Here is a 22,191-nt window from a genome sequence, read left to right on the forward strand (position 1 = left end):
AACATTAGTTAGTAGTGTAATAGGCATACACATATATCGAACACCATCTACACGTCAGTGTACATGTATATCTCATTTCAAGTTAAACTTTTCATTCAAACCTCTAAACCAACTATTTGGCTACGTATGTGCCCCTGTATATATAGGGCCATGTGGTTGAACACGGCCTCATGTTTTAACGTCCCTTTCAAGTAGACGTAACCTCATTTAAGTCCGAGTATGTGAGGAGCAATGGGAGAGCCTAATGGTTAAAACGTTTGCTCGTCACGCCGAAAATCGCGGTTGATTCCCCACATGGGTACAGTGTCTGATGCCCTTTTCAGGTGGCCCTCGAAGTGATATAGTTGGAATATTGCTGAATGAGCAATGCGTCTATGCTAAGAGAGTAGTTAAGCCACTGGACCACTGCCGGTAATAACTGGTTCAGACTCAACTCGAGAGGCCAACCTCATTTCACACGCTTTGCTGAGCAACGATGAAAGAAATACTTTCCTTAAGACCAGTCCAGATGGTGGCGCTTGCTGTACCTGGTGCACTCGGTGGTGTCAGGTCGGGTCAGTGGCACGATGAACCTCTGGCCGAGATAATGATGTCTGGGTTCACTTCAAAGCTTGGGACATAATGAAAGAATATGGTTTGTACTGACGAGTGGCTGACCTGCAACACCATGCACGTGTTTCCACATATACCTCAAGGGTTATATATCGGTTCTTGACACGGTTGAAGTAAGCAGAGAAGAATAATGACTGTGATGAATGTATGCAATGCATTCAGTTCCTGTCAGACAGTTAATTATATAAACAGACAGACAACTCATACACACCCTGTTAGACAATTTTAGATATAGACAGACGACTGCATTCACACCCTGTCAGACTGTTACAGATACAGACAGACAGACGACTGCATACACATCCTGTCAGACAGGTAAATATATAGACAGACAGATGACTACATACAGACCTCTCTCAATCAGCTAAATACATAGACAAACGATTGTATGCATACCCTGTCAGATAGTTACAGGTATAGACAGACAGGCGACTGTACACACACCCTGTCACACAAATATGTAGACAGACAGATGACAGCATGCACTCCCTGTCAGACAGGTAAATATGTAGACAGACAAACGACTGTATACACACCATGACGGTTACATATATTCGTACACTTCCGAACATATCTATCTCTAGACAACGACACTTTTATTTCCAAACATGTTCATAAGTGCTAAAGTTGTTGCTTTCAAAATACCTGTAGTCTTTACTATATGATAAACAGTAAACAAGACCTGAAAAAATACCGGTTCAATGCACTGTGAAGTGACGTCATCTAACCTTCACTCTCAACGGAAGTTCGGGGCACTCATAAATACCCACTGAGGTAACAACACAACTGTTATTTATATAACTCGGAGTTTCCTAAAACCAACCTCCGTTTTAACCGCTTATGAAAATACACAGGCGATATGATATACCACCATTCCCCCTCATCCCCGGCCCTAGGTGCACTGGGGAGCTGATATAGCGATTGGGTTAATTTCCCGAGGAAAATGGTGTTTTCACATGTTTTCTAATCGATCCCCACTGTGTTAGACACACCTGACGTCACACACTAAAAGATAACCAAGGTTTGATTGTAGATGCTGCGTTTTGACGACAATAACAAGATGTAACTGAATTAAGTGATCTGTTTCTTAGTGAAGCTTAAACGATCTTCTTAAGGAATGTTGCGTTTTGGAGATGCTTTACGAAATATATCTTTATGTTTTGTAAGCATCTGGTTCGTTCACAGAAATGTACATGCAAACCATGCCCATGTACATACAAAAGAACGCTGATATTCTCAAGCAAAAGATTACTGGCTACTGTTTAATACAAGTTAAGTTCGTTCGGAATTTACACAGTGCCATATTCAGCGACCCTTCCCTGTGTATACGTTTGAAACCAACTGAGATTCCATCTGTTATTTGCAAGAACATTTCTGTCAGTTCCTACAATATAGTTCAGCTGTCCTCCAAACAACTTCCATCAACCGTTGTAGCCTGTTGTAATCTGAAACATTGACTCTAGCGGCATGTTTTCATACCGAGTGCATCGCCAAAACGCAACACCAGGAGTAAGGAATTGGTGCAGCCCAATTCCCGCCTCCCGTCTCGTACCAATAAACATTACAAGAACTTCATTTAACCCTAATTAGCGGCACCACCCTCCTTCTTGCCCATCCTGACGAAACAACCGTCCCAGAAACACAGGTATGTAACCGTTACCGTCTTCTTCTCATCATCACTAAGAATGTTTAGTCTTATAAAGCAGCATTAAGTAACCCGGGTTAAATGTCCGTCTCAGTCTGTTGTGTATAGGTTCTTTACGTCACCCGTGGTTTGAAGAGCGGTTACGTTCCCCTGCTAGTTTCACTCTTGGGCATGTTTAACAATGTATAAAACAGGGAACATGTTTTCAATGGTTTCTTTATGTTGTTGACTGACGTAAACCTCACATAAAGCTATTTTAAGGTTAGGTAAAACACGCTCTTCATAGAAACCTAGTAATCGCACATGCACCATCGCGTGTAGTAAATTCAGAGCTTTGGGTGCTGGTATGGTTGAGGCTCCTAGAGAAAAGTATCTAACGGGGATGCTTGTTTTGTTGAATACATGCCCTGAAGTCTGTAAATGAGACCAATCAATGTTCTGGGTAAAGTGCATCAGCACTCGGAGAACGCTACAGCATATGGTTTAGACATAGAAGGGAACAAGAGCTGGGGCGCAAATGTGTTAGCCTCAGCATATCTGTATTGACAGGGAGCAGAATGAAATCAAATATGATCTTTTGTCATCTATATTACATGCTTCAAACTGAACATTATCCTTGAAGCATGTCATACCAGTATGTTGGTTGGGGCTACGTTTAAGACGTTATCTACTTTAAAGGAGTTGTCTAGTTTTATGACCATAATATAAGTCATTATTGATGCACATGGATTGTTTTGAGTTGGCGGGAGTCAGTTGACCGTCTATTGTTTACAACCAATTCATTTATTGGTTGTTAAAGAGTTTCAGTTTATGTCAGTTCATGTCAAAACAACATTTGATAGCTTATGTGTTAGTTTGAAGCACATGTATTCTGTACTTTAGCAAAAATACATGTTGTAGTGGTATTTCACTATTTTTAGTAACGGATGGACCATATCCCCAAAAGACGGTGGATATTCTGTACAAAGTGTATATTAGACACGTTTACTCTCATACTGTTTATACATGTACAACCTTCTTAAGCTGTTGTCTGAATCCTAGTCTACCCCAGGTGTTGAACTTGCCCAGTAGACCGATGTTGTGCAACTGATGTGTTCCACAGTACACGGGCTGTGTTAACCACATTGTAAAACTGCCACCGAGCCTGTATATAGGTGTTTAGTGCTAAGGAGTGAAAGAGCGAGATGTTGTGTGCCACCCTACTGTGCACTGTACATCGCCAGGCGTGTGATGGATGAACATAATACTACACCGTGTTGACAGAGATTCTGATGTATACGTAGAGTCCAGAGGAGTCATTGATTAGCCGTCACTAATGTCGATATCGTGCATTCTATAGGCATCTTTCACAGAGTCCCCCGATAGCCAGAAGGCCAGATGCTAGTGGTGGACAGATACTTAGCAATATATCGAAACCAGGGGGTTAGAATGTGTTATCCATTAATTCAAAGGTGACCCGTCAAATACTTATATCAATTACCAGAACCAAGATTTGCGAAGCTCTGTTAGCGGTAAGAAAGTCATAAGTTAATGTTAATGTATGACATTTACGACAGTCGTAGCGCTGAGAGAGCTTGGAAAATCTAGGCCTCGATTACGACAACACGGACATACGGGCAGCATTGCTGTTTGTTATCTTGTTGACGTAAAGAACTTCGAAATGTTTTCTGACTTGTCCCCGACGTCTGTGCTGTTAATATTAACTCAGATATTAATATCTATAACCTGTATACTATACCGCGAATATTCAGCAAAATACATACTTATACCAAAATGTCTTACTCCCAAACCCCGATACACCATGCCTTCGTGTGCAATAGAATAATTATAGTTAGTGCTGTAAGAATGAATCAGTTATGCTAAGGAGGTAGTTCAATGTATGTGTGGAAGAAGACTGAGTAAATTACAGTTATAAACTATTCACAGCTACTGACATAGTACCCTAGATATACCACTACTATACGAACCCTTCGGTCATCCTACAGGGGCAGTTTGGTCAGTGACACGGATGTATATTAGAATCTGAAGTGGAATGTCGTCACAATACAGTTGGCATGTAAATTAGACCACAGGCAAACTGTAACGCAAGTGGGGTTGCGCAGCGTAGAGAATATGACCAGTCTTCATATATGCGAGCGAAGCGAGCAAAGGTTGGCAACACACTTCCATCGCTTCGGTTCAAAAAGTATTTTTCGTGTCAAAATAAAGTATCGCCACTATCAAAGGTACACTCCCATTGCCTCACTAGGTTGTGCTCTCCGATTTCCAACCCCATATTTAATAATTATCCACGTGAAATATGTTTTATTCAACATTTTAAGCTATCGAATATAATTGTGGCCGAAAGTCCATTGACCGTTGACTCCCATTCAGGATTCGCACGGAAAACCTGAACTACTCAGCACATTAGAGCAGGGTTCTCTTCCATAGCCTCTCCTATGCCTCCTCAGTTTATGATGATGAAACAGTTGAGGTAGTAGAGAATTACAGTTACCTAGAGACAAACATTGATAACAAACTACTTTTCAGTCAAAATACCAATGCAATACCAAACTAATGTCGGTCGCGCCTCACTCACTGAAAAGCTACGCTCATTTCGCGCTGATTCCATTTTTATGTCTTTGTTTAACAAAAATGCAGGACAAACTGCTTGTTGTAGTTTCGATAGTTTAGACTCCCTGTACAAGTCATGTGTTTTCAATCTTTCTGTTCGAATTTTACATGACCCAACCAATGTTATAAACCCTTTTATACACTTTTATCACCTGGCCGTTGGTATGTTTTACCAAATGTAATGTCATAGAGAAGCAAACACTATTTATACCAGCTTGTATATTCTTTTTAAACAAGTCCTAAACATTGTTTACTTAGTGTGTGCATTGTTACATGATTCTCTTCTAAATAATGTTGTTTACTATACACTCAGTATTATGTCTTTAATGTTGTTTTCTTATGTTCTTAACTCGGATGTACCCTAAATGTCCTTTCGGGCAATAGAGCATTGTCATATCTATCATATCTTATGCGTTTTTCAAATTGAATTTAGTTCAAGAAAAACTTTAACAAGCATGTATTCCTGAACCTAACAGACGCTTTTACTCTTGAGCGCCTGGGAAGTAGGTGTTCACACAACACAGTCCTTCCGGCAGAGAAAAGTACATCACGCAAGTTCAGCTCCTCCAGGAAACCGTTCCACCTTACAACAGATGCATCTTAAATTCAGCGAATAATTTGGTCTGTCCCTATGAAACATGCCTGTATTTGTGAGAGGATGCAAATGGCTAATTGAACGGTTTTGTGATTTTATGCCATACGACTTCGTTTACTCAAAACACCAATGGAATGGTGGGGTAACCTAAGGGATAAAACGTTCGCTCATCACGTCGAAGACCTGAGTTCGATTCCCCACATGGGTACAATAAGTGAAGCCCATTTCTGGTGTCCCCCGCCATAATATTACTGGAAAATTGCTACAAGTAGTTTAAAACTAAACTCACCCATTCACTCAAAACATGGAAGGCTGGATGATGGTGACAACAGTAGGAGAAAAGTAATCCGTTTAGCACAGACAATAGCATTCCTAAGAGAACAAAAGCATTCCAGACGAATACAATAGCATTCCAGACGCATACAATAGACATTCCACAGGATTACTCCTTAAAATCCTTAAACTATTCAGGATTGATCCTCCCACAATGCATTCCAGAGCTCAATAACATTCCTGAGCACGCCTCCCTATGAGCACAAAGCATTCCAGAGCACAATAACATTCCTGAGCACAAGACGTCACGGGTGAACAAACATTCCAGAGGAATGAGTCAAAGCATTCAATAGAATACAAAAACATTCCAGAAGACACGAATAAGCATTCTAGTGACGTGTTTCTTAAAGCTTCTGAAAGCATTTAATCTATTGATGTCACGGTGAACAAACATGAATAAAATATTCCACTGATGTAGAGGGTCAACCAACCAAACTGCATGCGCACTCTACATCCAATCAGCGTCTACACGCACCTTTAGTATAAGACATTTCAAATCAGTTTCATCGTCATTATCAAGCGAACAAGTTTCAGAAAAACACCTCCGCTCGCAATCCATATGGCACAGAAGATGTTTCACCTTCAACATGTGGACTTTTCAACAGAGCAGTTGCTCTCGAGTATGTTTCAAGAAATGAAGGATATTCTTAACACTCAGCTCCATTTGCACGAAACGATGATGCGAACAAGTGAGTTGTATAAAACCACATACACAGAGATGTTCCAGAGAATGAAGACTCTAGAACAGAAATTCCCCTCGCTATCGCCAGCTCTCATGAGCTTGATGCTGGATTATTCAAAAATTGCTGCCACCTCTGAGGATAGAAATTCAAGTAACAGAAAACGTCAATCACCCAACAAACGTCTTGCTAAGGCTAAGAAGCCAAGGAAAGTGAAGGAACAGAAAAGAGGTCAGAAGCAGAAATCCACTCCTATGCAACCAAAGTAAGCGAATAGTTTATCACTGTGAATATCATTTGGAATAGCTTTTCATTTATGTATATACGTGTTACTGTGTTTGCAGTTCTACATTCTCCAATCTTATTTGTCATGTTCAGGAACAGGGGAGAAGATCATGAAGCAGTGTCAACTCCATCCCTCACGAATCAGTCCATAACACCTACCACAGAACCTACCACAGAACCTACTATAGATGACTGGTGGTTGGATTACACTCAACTCATGGAGGACATAGAACGAAAAGAGAAACAAACCACAGACATAACAGCTGTTGATTCATCCAGTGGAATCACGGACGATCTCTATCAGGAAGACAAACTTACTCCTCTTCAGAAACGTTGCAGTGTATGCCGTTACAACAATAGGTTGCGTTACATGAGCTGTAATAGTGGACAAATTCAGTGTCATGTGTGTTGTATGGATCTCATGAACTGTATGTGCTACTACGATGAAGAGGGAATGATGGAAGACATGGTATCACAGGACTTTGAAGGTCATATTCTATCAGTGTAAAATACAGTAGTGCTTTCATCATGACAGTTATCATTATGTATCGTAACAAACTTTAGTGAATGTTCAAATAAAATGAATAAACCAATGCTGTTTCATGTTATATATTTCTTAGCCAGCCACAGTTTCCACAGTGCAACATGAGTTCGCAGAAGAAGAACAGCATGTTAAAGCAAGAAAAAGCCATAGAAAAGTATTATTTCAATGCTGAAAATCCTGGAGCCTATTTTGGTCCATCAAAACTACGTGATGAATTGAAGAAAAACAGAAAACAACAACATATCAGGTTGAGGAATGTGAAACGATTTGCGAAGAATCAAGACGCCTATAGTTTACATAGACCAGTCAAGCATAGATTTAAAAGGTTAAAAGTAAGGGTGAATTATATGAATGAAATGTTTGATGTGGATCTGGCCGACCTCTCTCGTTATAGCAAAGAGAATGATGGTGTCAGATATTTGCTGGTGGCTATTGATATCTTGAGCAGATATGCTTTTGTGCTACCTTTAGAAAACAAGAAACCTGAATCAGTGTTGAAAGCCTTCAAAGAAATAGTGAAAACTAGACAACCAAAGAAGGTTCGCACAGATGCTGGATCAGAATTTCGAGCAGGCTTTGAGTCATATTTGAAAAAGAAAAACATCACTCACACCATTACGCGGAATGAAAACATCAAAAGTAATTATGTAGAACGTTTCAACAGAACACTAAAATCATTGATTACACGCTACATCACTCACAACAATACCAAACATTACATCAATGTTTTACCTAAACTTGTGCACAACTACAATCATACGTTGCATTCCTCTCTACCTAATTTATCACCTGCACAAGTGAATAAGGACACTGAATTGAAAGTTTGGCAACATGTGTATGTCAAACCTTTGTTGAAACACCTCAAAAGCCTGCACCCTAGGAAGAAGTTCAAATATAAAGTAGGAGATCTTGTTCGCATTCCATATCTGAAGAGACCTTTCAACAAAGAACTTGACTTGAAGTGGACACAAGAACTGTTCAAAATAGCTCATCGTTTTAAAAGACAGGAAATTCCACTGTACAAAGTCAAAGATTTTCATGATGAAATGATCCAAGGTACTTTTTATACCAGTGAATTGCAGAAGGTCAGTAAAGCAGAAGATATTGAGTGGCAGGTGGAAAAGATCTTAAAGAAGAAACGTATGAATGGAAAGACTTATGCTTTGGTTCGATGGTTAGGATGGCCCAGTTCCTTTGATTCTTATGTGGAGGAAAGTCAATTGAAAAATCTGTAATGGAGACCTATGTGTTTCTGAAGTCTTCAGACTCGAGGAAAGATTACTTCAAAGGCAACACCCCGTATCATTTTCGTGTGAAACTGAATCAAAGGTTGGTGTTTGATGGCTTCTGGGTAGTCAGCTTGACAGAATTAAACTTTGGAAAGGTGGATCTCACTCATATGAATGATCCTTACATAGATGTGTTGTGTAACCTATGCGACAGTTCATTGGTAGGACAGACTCAATTACCATTGTTGAGACGCATAGACCTGAGGGAGGGACCTAACTTTACATTTGCTAATGAATACAATATCCATGTGATGGTGAAAGAATCTCCTGACATAGAAATTAGTATAAAAGCAAGCGATGGAACTTCACTGTCATTCTTGAAAGAGGAGACTCACCTAACACTTCACTTCAGACGTTACCCTTTTGTTGCCTAAGATGGAGACGTTACCTTTGTATGTACCCGATTACAACAAATGGCAGATTTTTTTCAAAAAACACATGGCAGGTAGTTCTCAACTGGTGAATGGAAAACCACAACCTAAGCTCATTTCATCTGATCAACCTGAGGAAGCATCAAAAGAAGTTAAAGTCAAACTGCAGGTCACTTCCGAACCTCAAAGTGTGGTGGAAAGAGCAGATGCTAAAGAGAAGAGACAGAAATCATTAAAAAGAGCTGCAGGGGAACGAGTGGCCACAACCAAGACGATACGTCTAACGAGCAACACCCCCTCCAAGACAGCTCGTGTGTTCAAGAGCACACCAGTGAACGAAAACGATATCTTTGGTTAACACCATGTCGCTGCTCACCAGTAAACACTTCGATGAGATAATTCCAGAATCCTTGAATTTGTTCTCACTGCCACCATTTCAGACATGTGTTCAACAACATTACTATGAAAATGTACGTTCAGTGAGTCAAATCAACGACGAAGCGCCTTTGGAATTCAGTATTTCTAACACAGGTAGTGACTACCTTGATTTGAAGAGGACAAGATTGCACGTGAAACTCAAGGTCACTCACAATGATGGGAGCATATTGCTTTCCAAGGAACACGTGGCTCCAGTCAACTTGTTTCTTCAGTCGCTTTTTAGTCAGGTTTCAGTTTATTTGAATGACACACTGGTCTCTTCCACAAACAATCATTATGCTTACAAGAGCATGATGAAAGCATTACTGAATTTTGGAGCCGATGCAAAGACTACTCAGTTAACCTCTCAGTTGTTTTATAAAGATGTAGGACAATCGAACAGTGATATAGAATCAACGGATACAGAAACAGGAAGCAACACGGGCTTGATGGCACGGGGAGCGTTCATTAAATTGAGTCAAGAGATGACCATGTCTGGAAACTTATTTGAAGATGTGTTTGAGATGAATAGATACATGATTAATGGTGTACCTATGACTTTGAAATTGTACAGATCCTCTCCCACCTTCTGTCTCATGAGTGGTGTGGCCAACAAAAAATTCCTTATAACACTTCTGGATGCTTATCTCAAAATCTGCAGACTGAATGTCAACCCAGCCCTGATTATAGCTCACAATACTTTGTTTGAGAACAACTCTAATGCCCTCTATCCATTCGTCAAGTCTGAGGTGAAGGTCACTAGCATTCCCGTCTCTCAGTTAACACATACCATTGACAATGTCTCCAATCCCATTGCTAATCGATATATCGTAGCATTTGTTGATAGCAGCAGTTTTAATGGGAAATATGATGGGAATCCTTTCAACTTTCAATCGGGCATGATTAAAACGATCAACCTGTATGTGAATGGAGTCAGTGTCCCAGGGAGAGCTACAAGTGCAGACGATGCAGACACCTATCTCAACCTGTTTGATAGCCAGAAACTTTGGTGTCAAAACCAGGGCAATGGTATTTCAAGACAGGACTTTTTGCTTGGCAGTGCTCTTTTTGTTTACCAACTGGATGAAGTAGATGTCGATTATCTCAATCTTGTGAAATCGGGAAATGTGAGACTTGAAATTGAATTCAAATCTGCTTTGACTAAGACATTGAGTTGTGTTATCATGAGTGAAAGAAATTCCATCATAGAAATTGATAAAGCGCGAAATGTGTACATCAAGTAAAACATGAAAGCTTCGGAATTGAAGTGCTCCATACAGTGCGATCCTGTCTTACAGTGTCACGTCCTGGGAGTGTATGCTAAAGACACTTTGCCTGTACTGACATCTTCCATGATAAGAAGGGGAGTTGGACTAATTGTAAATACAGACTGTAGTCAAAAGAAAGGTCGTCACTGGGTTGCTATGTATTTCAAAGGAAATAGAGCAGAATTGTTTGACAGCCTATCAGAACCCATTGATGCTGTATTTGATAGGTACCTAAAGTCCTATGTTAGATCTTACTTGCACAACAGTGAACAGATACAATCTGTAGATACCAATGTGTGTGGGTTCTATTGTTTGTATTATCTGTTATGTACATTGAAAGCTCACTGGAGTTTTCAGCGTATTGTTCATCAGTTTGATGTAAGGAACTTCCTATGGAATGATACTTTTGTATCACAGTATATATGCAACTATTTCAAATACTGTACTCCTTCCTGTTTTAATTGACAATGATGTACAATGTTTTTTTCCATGTAGAATAAAAAAATAAATAAATAAATAATTAGATTTAGTTCAAATGATGTTTTGTTATGTATAAATACCCTCTGTGTTGGTGAGTAAGTTCAGTTTCATACTGAACAGCAGACCAAGATACATCATGGATGAAAGTGCTTGTCTGTTGCCTTTTAAAACGCCTACAACCATATCCGTAATAGGTGGATCGTCAAGTGGTAAAACCTTTTGGGTTTCACATCTGTTAAGACATGCCAATGTCATGTTTGATCCTGCACCCAAATTGATTATTTACTGCTATGCTGTGTGGCAGGATGTCTATAGTGAACTCAAGAGAATCATTCCCAATATTCGTTTTCAAGATGTCCTTCCCACAGAACAGGAGTTAAATTCATATTCTTTAGAATCGGATAAACATTGTCTCCTGGTAGTAGATGACTTCATGCAACAAGTGTGTAAAAGTCAGCTGTTTTTACACCTATATACCACATTATCCCACCATCTGGGAATTTCTGTTATCAACATTCTACAATCAGCGTATCCAAAGGGGGAATGTAACAGAACTATGTCACTGAACACACATTATTTTGTGTTATTGTCTAACCCTCGTTCGGCACATGAGTATAAAATTTTAGCATCACAAATATTTCCAGGACAGGCTAAATATTTCACCGAATCTTTTCAAGATGCTGTAAGTAGAAAGAAATATGGTTATCTGGTCATGGATACCTCGCCCTATGCAGATGAACAGTATGGTCGTTTGCGTACAGGTATATTCTCTGATGAGGTGTGTACAGTGTATCTGCCACAGATATAGAGTGACATAACTAAGGTAATATACAGCCACGTCTCATCCTTTTCACTTTCATACCGAACAGAGCCATGGATGTGTGCGGACCGTTTGATAACCTAGTGGCAGACTGTATTGAAATACCATGCAATAATATTAGGTTTGGACAAAAGTTTAGTGACAGACTGAAGTCTTTCAACAGTTGGCCAGTACAAATGAAGCAGCCACCAAAAGTCATGGCAGAAGCAGGATTTATCTATACGGGACAATCTGACAAGGTCTACTGTTTCCAATGCGCACTGAGAGTGCATTCGTGGATAGCCGAAGATGATCCATTAGCAGAACATTTTAGACTGTCTCCACATTGTGCTTATATCCACATGGTGTCTGAACCCAAAACCAACAAGGAAGGTTAGAACACATACAACTTTGAATTAATTTATATAGTCAATATAACAGTCAGTTCACTTCACTTCACTCATTCTACAGTCAGCTCTCTTTGAACGTGGAACAGCTACCCTACAACATCAACATGAGCGGTCTGCTGCAAAAGCATTGGGCTTTTCTTATGATGTTAGAACAAGCTAATTCTGCACAGAGAAAAGCTATGTTGACGCATGCTTCATCTGAACAGTTTAAGTCAGTGATTACACTAGTGTATAATATCCTTGTTGGAAAGATACCACTCACACCAGGTGACAAAAACCGTCTGTCACGTCATAAGTCTGTCATTCGAATCTTAGGCAGTAAGAGTGTCAGCAGACACAGGAAACGTGAGCTCATCGCTGCCTACCATTCAATTGTACCTATTTGCATAAGGAACTACCAAGCCTACTTGTCCTCAGTTCAAAATGAGCAAGCCCATGATTCTTCTGACGAGAGAGAATTATCAGAGATTGATGTCCAAACAAGAAGAAAAAGAAAAGACAGCTCAACAGACAGCTCATCAGACAGCTCTTCAGACAGCTCAGTCACAGAAAGTGAATGAGATAGTTGATGATGATGATGATTCACAAGGGATAGCTAACTCGGAACAACCGGCTGATAATCCTGTATGCAACAAGAAGACAGAACTCCTGTTTCAAGTTCCCGACCAGTTAATCAAGGACATTTCTTCTACCAAAACCATTGGAAAATTGATGTCAATGTGGCTGTTTGTGAAAAACAACATTAAAAAAGGACAATTGTGTGTAGATGAACATTTACAACTTGTGGGAAACAATAATAATGTGCTGCAAAACTCAAACATTGTCAACTTGATTCGTTTTTTTATCCTGTCACCGCGAAGTAGGCGTTCACCAGTGGGTTATAAACAGTTTCTTAAACTATTAAAGCGTTTACATTTGCCCAAACATTTCAGGAAATGTATTGGAAGAAAAAAGAAAGACAAAACCAAGATACATAGAAATGTTTTATTTGTGAAACGTAAAGCTGCCAAAGGTGTTCCAGGGTTGGCAACATTAGAATCGTTTTATTGAAACCTCAAACTCTATGTACTCTATGTATAGTTTGTGACAATAAACAATGTGAGCACAATAGTGTTTATGTTTGTTCTCCTTTTAGTCTTGAAGCAGTCACACATTGTGTTCACTTTGTAGTCTTGAGGCAGTCACACATAGTGTTCACTTTGTAGTCTTGAAGCAGTCACACATAGTGTTCACTTTGTAGTCTTGAAGTAACCACTCATAGAGTTCATGTTTTGCTCTTGCAGCAAAACATAGGATACATTCAGCCAGTCGCTGTCTTGTCAAGTGTAAGTTTGACTTCTGTTAGTCATTATGATGAGTCATTATGATGAATCTTCCCACAAGTGCAAGCATGGGCTGTCTTCAGTTTTGCCTTCCTGACCACACATTTGCCAGTATGCGTCAGGAACCTATGATACGTATATTTTAATTTGGTACCACAGTATACGCAGGTAAAGAGACCCGATCGGTCTTCACCATTTGCGTCCACAGGTAGAAAGCCATCGCAGCTTGTACACATGTAGGCTGGTTTGCTCATCCTGTAAAAATAAATAGAAAATAAATAAAATCAAACACGTCTAGTATTAAAACAAACATAATGACATGACTATACATTTTAAATTTCAATGCGATTCTAAATTTTAATAAAAAATTTTTTTTTCATAATAATCATATAGCTTACCTGTTAGGACTTGTAAAAATCCATATTTCGTGCAGATGCAGTGAGTGAGTAACTATACAGTTGATGAATAACCATAAGGTACACTATGAATCCCATCCTCTAGCACATAACGCTTGTTGTCTATAGAGGTCAAAGCCACTTTGTTTTGTTTCTGTGTGTACAAGACGTTATTGAAAGAGCGAATGAGATGAAAAGAACATGACACAGCTGTTTTGTCAAAAAGACACTCCCTAAACATCTTATGTCTGAGAAATTTCTTGATGACTGTTTTTTTAATACCTTTGGCTGTCTTTTTCTCAATAAGATCCTTATCCGTTTTCATCAAGAAGGAATACATTTTACTTTTTAGTCCACAGAATTCAAGTATGATGTTTCCACCTGCTTCATCCTTCATCTTGCCTGTCACCTTCCTGTTTTGATCGGAATAGAGCCCCTTTGGGTCATTGGGAGCATAATTGGAAGTGTCAAATAAATGGAGATTCTGTTTCATAAACACATAGGGGTCCTGGAGGGGTTTATGTGGAGGGGCATGGACTTGCATAAAGAGACTGTCAGTGTCTGTCATGAGCAAATCTAAATGTTCATGTCCATATTCCTTTTGCATCACATTGTAGTAAAAGTCATAAATTTCATATTTAGCCAAATCCAAAATGCTAAAACCGACAGCAATTGGTTGATCTAAATGCACACTTAAATTTTCCAATTCAACCGCAACCACGTCCTTTGAATAAATTTTAACCTGTTTGAAATTGGTTTTTGAGGCCAGTTTTTGAAGTTTGGGTCTGTGTGTCACCAAGTGTACTCTTATGTGTTTGCGTTTATTCATACAGAAACGACCAAACACACAGCTGTTCATCAATTTGTAACGGTCTTTGTCACAATCATCCTTTGCATTTTTGCGATTTTTCAAGTTGAGTTCCACATAGGATTTTAACCACGGACCCTGGCTAAACTTTAGCACTCTGTGTATGCGATTCAACACTAAACCATGTTTCAAATACAACTGCAAGGTTTTAAAATGAACCACATAATGCGTACGATCTTTCAAGGTACAAAAAAGTTTTCTACCGGATGATTTCTTTGGAAGTTTATCTATGGGTCGATTGTTAAAATGAGCGAGAAGCTCTTTGTGTGTAGGGGATAACTCCTCAAATGGGATATCATCATGCGTTGGAGCCATAGGGAAAGCTGCATGAACGTGGTGCAAATGACTGGGATATAACAAATCGACTTCCAGAATGTACCCATACTCTCCCCCTACCTCGATGCTTGTCCAGTCTATGGTGGTGAACTCTGCAGGTTCAATGAAGTGATAATTTCCTATAGGAAGCGGTTGTAACATGACAGTAGCATACAGCGAGTTCACATCAAAGTAGAGTAGAGTGGACGTGTCTTTCTCTGGAGCATAGTCACTCATATGTTCATTGTTGCTTTCTGCATATTTTTTACCAATGACAGACACACCACCACGAATAGAATGTTCAATAAAATTGTAAGTGTCTACATCTGTGAATAGGTCCAATTTAGCCCCTGTGATTTTCATAGCAGCATCCAAACAGAAACCAGGCATGGAATAGTAGTGACAAATGTCAAGTCCATAGTCAGCTAAACAACCAGTTCTAAAGGTTTCAATAACATCAGTTAACAGCAACACATCTACTGTCACATACAATCTCATGAAGTCGCTCATGGATTGGCATTGAAATGTTTGCCATAACTGATGGGCAAATGCATAGTCATCCTCACTTACACCCTGCTCAGTCAAGGAACTGTAGAATGCTTCCTTTGAAGGCAAACATGTCTCGCTTAGCGTTTCCCAGGAATCCATATGTTCATAGGGAAATGGTAGTTTTCGTGTTAACAAATCTACATGCTGAGGAAATTGCTCTTTCAAATACACAAAAGAATCCGCACCTTTTTTCAACAGATTTTGTGTCAGTGCATCCAAAGAACTTTGTAAAAATTTGTAGGAATCCAAAAACACTAATCTATGGTCTACTGTGAAGGACAGAAATTGCTCAGTGGTATGAGGTATCACTGTGATCTCACGATCGTCAAACTGTTGTGCTACTTCTAACAAAAGATGAGCATCATAATGTTCTAGATTGTGAAACATCACAACTACCTTCTTGCTGAACTGAAAATTTAGGTTACATTTGTTATGCAAGACTTGACGGAACTTCCCCGACAAGTGGTCATGATCCAATACACTGTCTGTTCCTAAGGGCTTTCCACACAACCCACAATGTTCTGTATTAGCTATGACAATTTTATCTTGGTTAGTGAGTTGCATGGGTTTGACAGAATCAAACAGGCACATGATGGCATCATATTCTTCCAAAATGCTGTTGATGAAATGTTCTGCTGCGTTTTCACCTATATAGGTTTGAATGGGTTTGGAATACTGTTCATCGGTACACACCACCTTGTAGGCATAGCCGCATGGGACATGGCGGTTTAAACGTGAAGAATCACCATCTTTAGTCACTAACAAGCTTTCAAAATCGGCTACAATAAAAAACTTGGCTCTTTCAGTTTTGCTTTGTGATCTTAAACCGAATTCATACACTGCTTCCTCTGGTTTAGGTAAAATGACTCTTTGTGCTTTCTTAAAACAATAGTCTTTGTGAGCTTCCAACCTTTCCCGAGATGAGTAAGACCACAAACATTTTCTACAAACAAAACACATGTTTGTGTTACCTTTTCTGTTTCTAACTAATCTGTTCAAGTTGTTAATGAGACAATAATGTGTGTTGGGTATCTTGTCTACATCCATGGCTTCCTCGTGATCTTCTAACCCCAAGACTCCCTCAAAATCATCTGGTTGACTTTCTTGTGACAATAACAATAAATCTACGCACCTATGTTCCTCCACGTTCGACTCATTACTGATGTACATAGGGTACAAGGTACCATCTTCAAAACCGTACACATTGATGCTCAACTGGTTAAGCCGTTCAAAACGAGGAATGTGTTTCAATGTCATAGGAAAAGAAAACCCTTCTAAATTGAGCCTATTCAAATAGGGGAGGTAATGTGTTTCTCTTTCCTTGTTTGATGTGGCTGGGTACAATTTGGCAAGAATGGAGAGAGCAAAACATAAATCATTGTCTTTGTTTTGAATATTTAAAATACAGTGCGCATGTTTAGCCAGAGCTGGAGGAAGTGGAATGTAAGTACCACCGTTCAATGGAGCGAACTTCACCACAGTCAGTTTCAAAAGGACAATGTCAGAAACATTTAATCCTGAATGAACCCCTTCATAATCGTCTAGTGTTTGCAACATTTTGTTCATGGAGGCCAAATATTGTTCAATCAAATCACTCCCTTCCATGGCTATCTGCATGCTGCTTCTAAAGTAGGCTTCGTGATAATTTGAATGAGCATCTTCGCTTGGTTTCTCCATTTTAATGTGTAAACATAAAGACCATTTAATTGCCTTTTTCTCACCTATTTCTGATTCAAGGGTTGAAATGACATTACTCTGTTCTCGGACTAGAAATTCTAATGCGTCAGTAGACGTTTGTCCTTCAAAATCATACTCCCTCACATCACCATGTAAAGCCTGACTAGAACATGCCTTTGAATGATCTTTGGGTTGACTAGGATGGCGAGGCGAAGCGGGAGGAGCAGTGGAAACAGGAGGTGAATCAGGGGGTGCTACAGACACTGTTGCTGGCTTAGACTTTGTCTTAGTCCTGCCTTTACCATGCCCTATCATATCATGACCTGATTGACTTTTGTGCAGTCTGAATGCTTTTGAGGTAGGAAAGGATTGGTGACAGGTTCGACAAGTGAGACCAGGAGCTCTACTTGATGCACAGTGATGGTTTAGATAATCAGATTCATTTTGAAAATGTTGAATGCAATGCAGACATTGACGACGATAGGTCACTTTTTGTCGACAGGATTTAGCATGCTGATTCAAATTATCTTTTCGGTTGAAAGTCTTCTGACAAAATTGACAAGAATATAAAGTGTCTACTCTACCACAATGTCTTTGGTGACGTAGTAAATTATGTTTAAGACCAAAGGTTTGCTGACAACGATCACAAACAAACACCGGGCAGGTGCTGAAATTACTCATGGCTAACTAGTGTTAGGCTAACAACAATGTGTAGAACCATTGGCTATTCATCAATTTCTAAGTTACACCCCTTGACGATCTGTAGAGAGAGGAAAAAAATAATAAAAAGTCTCATAGCTCACTCTCAGCATAACGCTCATTTATATTGGCCACAATGTTTCTCTTACTCTACTTATAAACGATCAAGGTAATACAGGAAGTTATAGAAACATTTGCAAATAATGTATAATATCGCATGCAACACGAGCTTATACTTAAAAAAGAACAGACAAAACTATTCAATAAAGTCAGTAAAAATGCTTACCGTTCTGTTGTATGCAAGAACGGATGAAGAATCCTCGGTGTGACAAGGCTAGGCTTTTCACGAATGTGTATGCTTGCCTGATGTCGTGTGAGTGAATGATAGGACAGTCAGATCTTTTTATAGATGAAATATTTTTGCAATATCATGCTCCTTTCACTAAGCACTAGCGGTGTCTGTAAGAGATAAAGAGTTCTATGAAAGTGCCAGGACATTGCAATATCAAATCGTGAGAAATTTCTCTTTGGCAGGTTTCATTTGTCTACATTTTACATTAGATTATAAAAGATGGAGAGAGTCGGCACATTCTTTTGACTTGGGCTGGGTCGCAACGTGATACAGCACTGAATCGGAAAGAAATGATCAATCGGACAGATTACTATGTAGCATGAATAGGTACCAGGATGTCTTTTGGCACATGGGTGTTTCAGGAAGGTGGTGGTGAACACGTAGCGATCGGCTCTGTTCATAATTTTTTTTTACTAATATAACCGGTTATCTCCACAGACGTGGTAAATAACTTAACAGTGAAACTAATTTATGTTTGACATAAAATAATGGTAGTATGAACCAAAAAAAAATGATAAAAGTTGTTTCGTCAATTCCTGATTTGATCTAAAGTAGTTATGAAAATGGAATGGTATGTTCATAAAGAGAAATTTGATGGTTAGGAATAACCAATAAATAATCAAAGCCAAATGTTGCAGGTGAAATCAATAGAACAGGCATGACACTTATAGTCAGAGACCATATAATAAATTTATTAAATGGTCTCTGTTATAATGCATGGGTATTTTTCGTCTTACATACTAAACCTATTGCAAAATCCTGTCCGTGACATTTTGAACAGTACATTTTATTGAAGTTTGTAGTAGAAGTCGTGATATTTGTTGTATAACGCTTATGCGTGTCCGACATTATGGCAAAAACGTGTGATACATTAGTTTATCGGTTAGTATAAAATGCGCAGGGTAGAGGTCGGTTTGTGATAACGGTTACTGCATAAAGCCTGTTGTTTCGGCGAAAGGCTGAAGCAAACGATAAAACCGACCATGCGTGAGATGTCTTATGGTTTTTCACCAGTTGAACCCTGAGTGCGATTCCGCTGAAACGATTTGTAAAACTACTCCACTCACTTCAATCGTGCTCCGAGGGCATCACAGTATTTGAACAATTTGTTTGTATAACTGCTACATGACGCCAAGAAGAAATCTCACTATGTATGTAGCTGATGACTGATATGAAAACTATTTGCGACTTAACGTGTTGAAATGTGTGGGATTGATATCTTAATGACACTTTCTCATGAAAAACGGACTTTTGGTGATTTATAGCGGAAAAACACCTGTTGATTTATTCCAATGGAAATATTGTACCAATCTAAAACTGTAATGTGAATGTGAAACCTGTCCTGAAAAGTGATGTGAAAATTGTGTTTAAAGACCGAATGTTCAGTGAAACTGGAATGTTCAGTGAAACTGGAAAGACTAACACTGGAATTAGTTTTATATAAAAAAGAAAGCATCACTGATATGAAAACGGCAGAGTGTGTATGCAAACCCGTTTTTGTTCGAATTTTAGGTAAGTTTTATTCATTTATTTGTTTTGCTTTGAGTAATATGTCTTACATGCGAGGACAAAATGTGCCATCACACTTAAAGGTGTTGAACTTTGCTATGATGCGATGTTATTTATGCATTACAATTCCATTTCATAGACCATGAACTGGAAATATTCGCTCGAACGCAACTGCTAATGCATTATGAGGCCAAACCGAACGCCTGACTTCTCCTGTTTCTGCGTTTTGGCGTTCAATTTCGAGAGCGTACGGGAACATTGATTCTCTGCGTATATGCTTCAGCGAGCATGACAAGTTTTTCAAAGCAACGTCTCGTTCATTCATTCATTTATTTGAAAACACATTCCAAACGCCATGAATGAGCACGTTTCATAGAGTTAACCCTTTATCTCCTATCATAGATCTGAATAGTGACAGAAGATTACAAACTTATACAAAAGGATTCCTTTATAAGCTAACAAACTTGTTGGCATGTTTTTTGTCACTAGTGAGAGCTGTGAAACACACGTGTATATAGAACGCTTACGATACTAACCGGATCGAGCTATTCAAGGGTTAATGTATAACTTGTTTGTTCACCATATATCGTTTTCAACGGTTTCAATTGATTCGGGATGCATCTGTGAAATGCTATCATTAAATAGTTTACATACTTTCCGTTAAAGAGCGCTTTGTGGAATGCTGAGGTTAAATAGTTTGCCTAGTTTTAAGGGCGTGAATTGAATTCTCTCGTACAACGAAAAAGGATAACTATAATTTTGATGTTCCACAAGTTTTGAAAAAATAAATCCAAAGGTATCAATCAAATTCTCGAACGAAATAGAACAAAAAGATATACTATGGTTTGCTTTAACTATAGCGAAATCGTATCCCGAAACAGAAGGTGAAATACTTAGATAAGCCATACCGTTTGATTAGTATAAGTTTATACCATCTTATATATATCACAGCAAAAATAACTTGGTTTCCGTTCTTGCGGAAACCTGATGGATACTGGGTAATGTAGGTTTCCGCTAGGTTTCAGTTTCAGGAAACGCGCAATGAGAGTTTCCGCATAGTTTCCACAACTGAAACTAACAAGTCTTAGTTTCCGTCATGTTTCCGTCAACTGAAACTGTAGTTGGAAGTTTCCATTTAGTTTCAGTTTACTGAAACCTTTATAGCTGGAGTGAGTAAGTTTCTGGTCTTGCGGAAACCTTGTGGATCTTGGGTAATGTAGGTTTCCGCTAGGTTTCTGTACAAGGAAGATGACAATGAGAGTTCGCTTAGTTTAGAAAGCTGAAATATGTTGTATTATCTTGTTATATTTATTACATATTTATTTGAACAAAAAACAAACGCTGGAAATATTATGATCCAACTGTTTCATTTCTTAGAAAAGCTCACATTTTAATGCAACAGGGCAGTTGCAGTAGTACACAATTCGCTGTATTAAGAAACTGGGGCGCTCAGAGAAGAGTAACAGAATTCTCTGCACACAAGCATTGCTCAGGAAGTAGGCACACTGAGCTAGCCAGTACACAAAGTGCTTTGTTCTTCTGTAGATGTTTGTTGGTGTATGCGAGTCCTGGTTAATATCTGGCGAAACATCTGAATCCGAATCAATCAGGCTCTCACATTGTGGTGGTAATAGCTCGCAAACCTTGAATGTGCTGTTAATATCTTGGTCACTGTCAGTGTCTGGAAAGGAAAAGGACATTCAGTTTGAATCATCAATTCAACTGAGAGACAATTCAATGAATGAAACACAGCAATATATATGATAATGCAGATAACATGTATTACAAATATTAAATACGTATTACCATTTGCTCACTTTCAGTTATTACAGTTACATGTATGATACATACATTAAATATATTAAACATGGATAGCAAAGTGACAGTGCAAACTCGATTTTTAGTGAAATCTAAAAATTCTTTGATGACTAACCTGATGAAACATTTGTCATTCACCCGAAAAATCTTTACAAACAAACAAACATCTTGTTACGGAGATGGAGATAACGTGTTTTTCTTGAAACAGACGTCAGGCAGTGAGGACAGAAAAGCCGTATTTCTCCTGGAATTTAAAATATATGTATATATTATGCTTGAATCCATGTACAGTTACACTTTGAGTGAGGTCAAAAAGGTTTGTTGTATGTATTAACATAGTGTCAGC

At 38.9% G+C, this 22,191-nt stretch overlaps 1 protein-coding gene across 1 annotated transcript in view; it reads left to right on the top strand.

Moving 5' to 3' along the window:
* Positions 1–2,109: 2,109 nt before the first annotated feature.
* The window catches only part of LOC137287051 (acidic phospholipase A2-like), a 33,747-nt gene continuing 13,665 nt past the window's right edge, over positions 2,110–22,191 (top strand). The window contains exon 1 of the mRNA XM_067819162.1: positions 2,110–2,257. The gene's annotated coding sequence lies outside the window, so the exon portion shown is untranslated. The remainder of the gene's footprint in view (positions 2,258–22,191) is intronic.

The sequence above is a fragment of the Haliotis asinina genome, chromosome 6, assembly GCF_037392515.1.
Source record: "Haliotis asinina isolate JCU_RB_2024 chromosome 6, JCU_Hal_asi_v2, whole genome shotgun sequence".
Lineage (NCBI taxonomy): Eukaryota > Metazoa > Mollusca > Gastropoda > Lepetellida > Haliotidae > Haliotis > Haliotis asinina.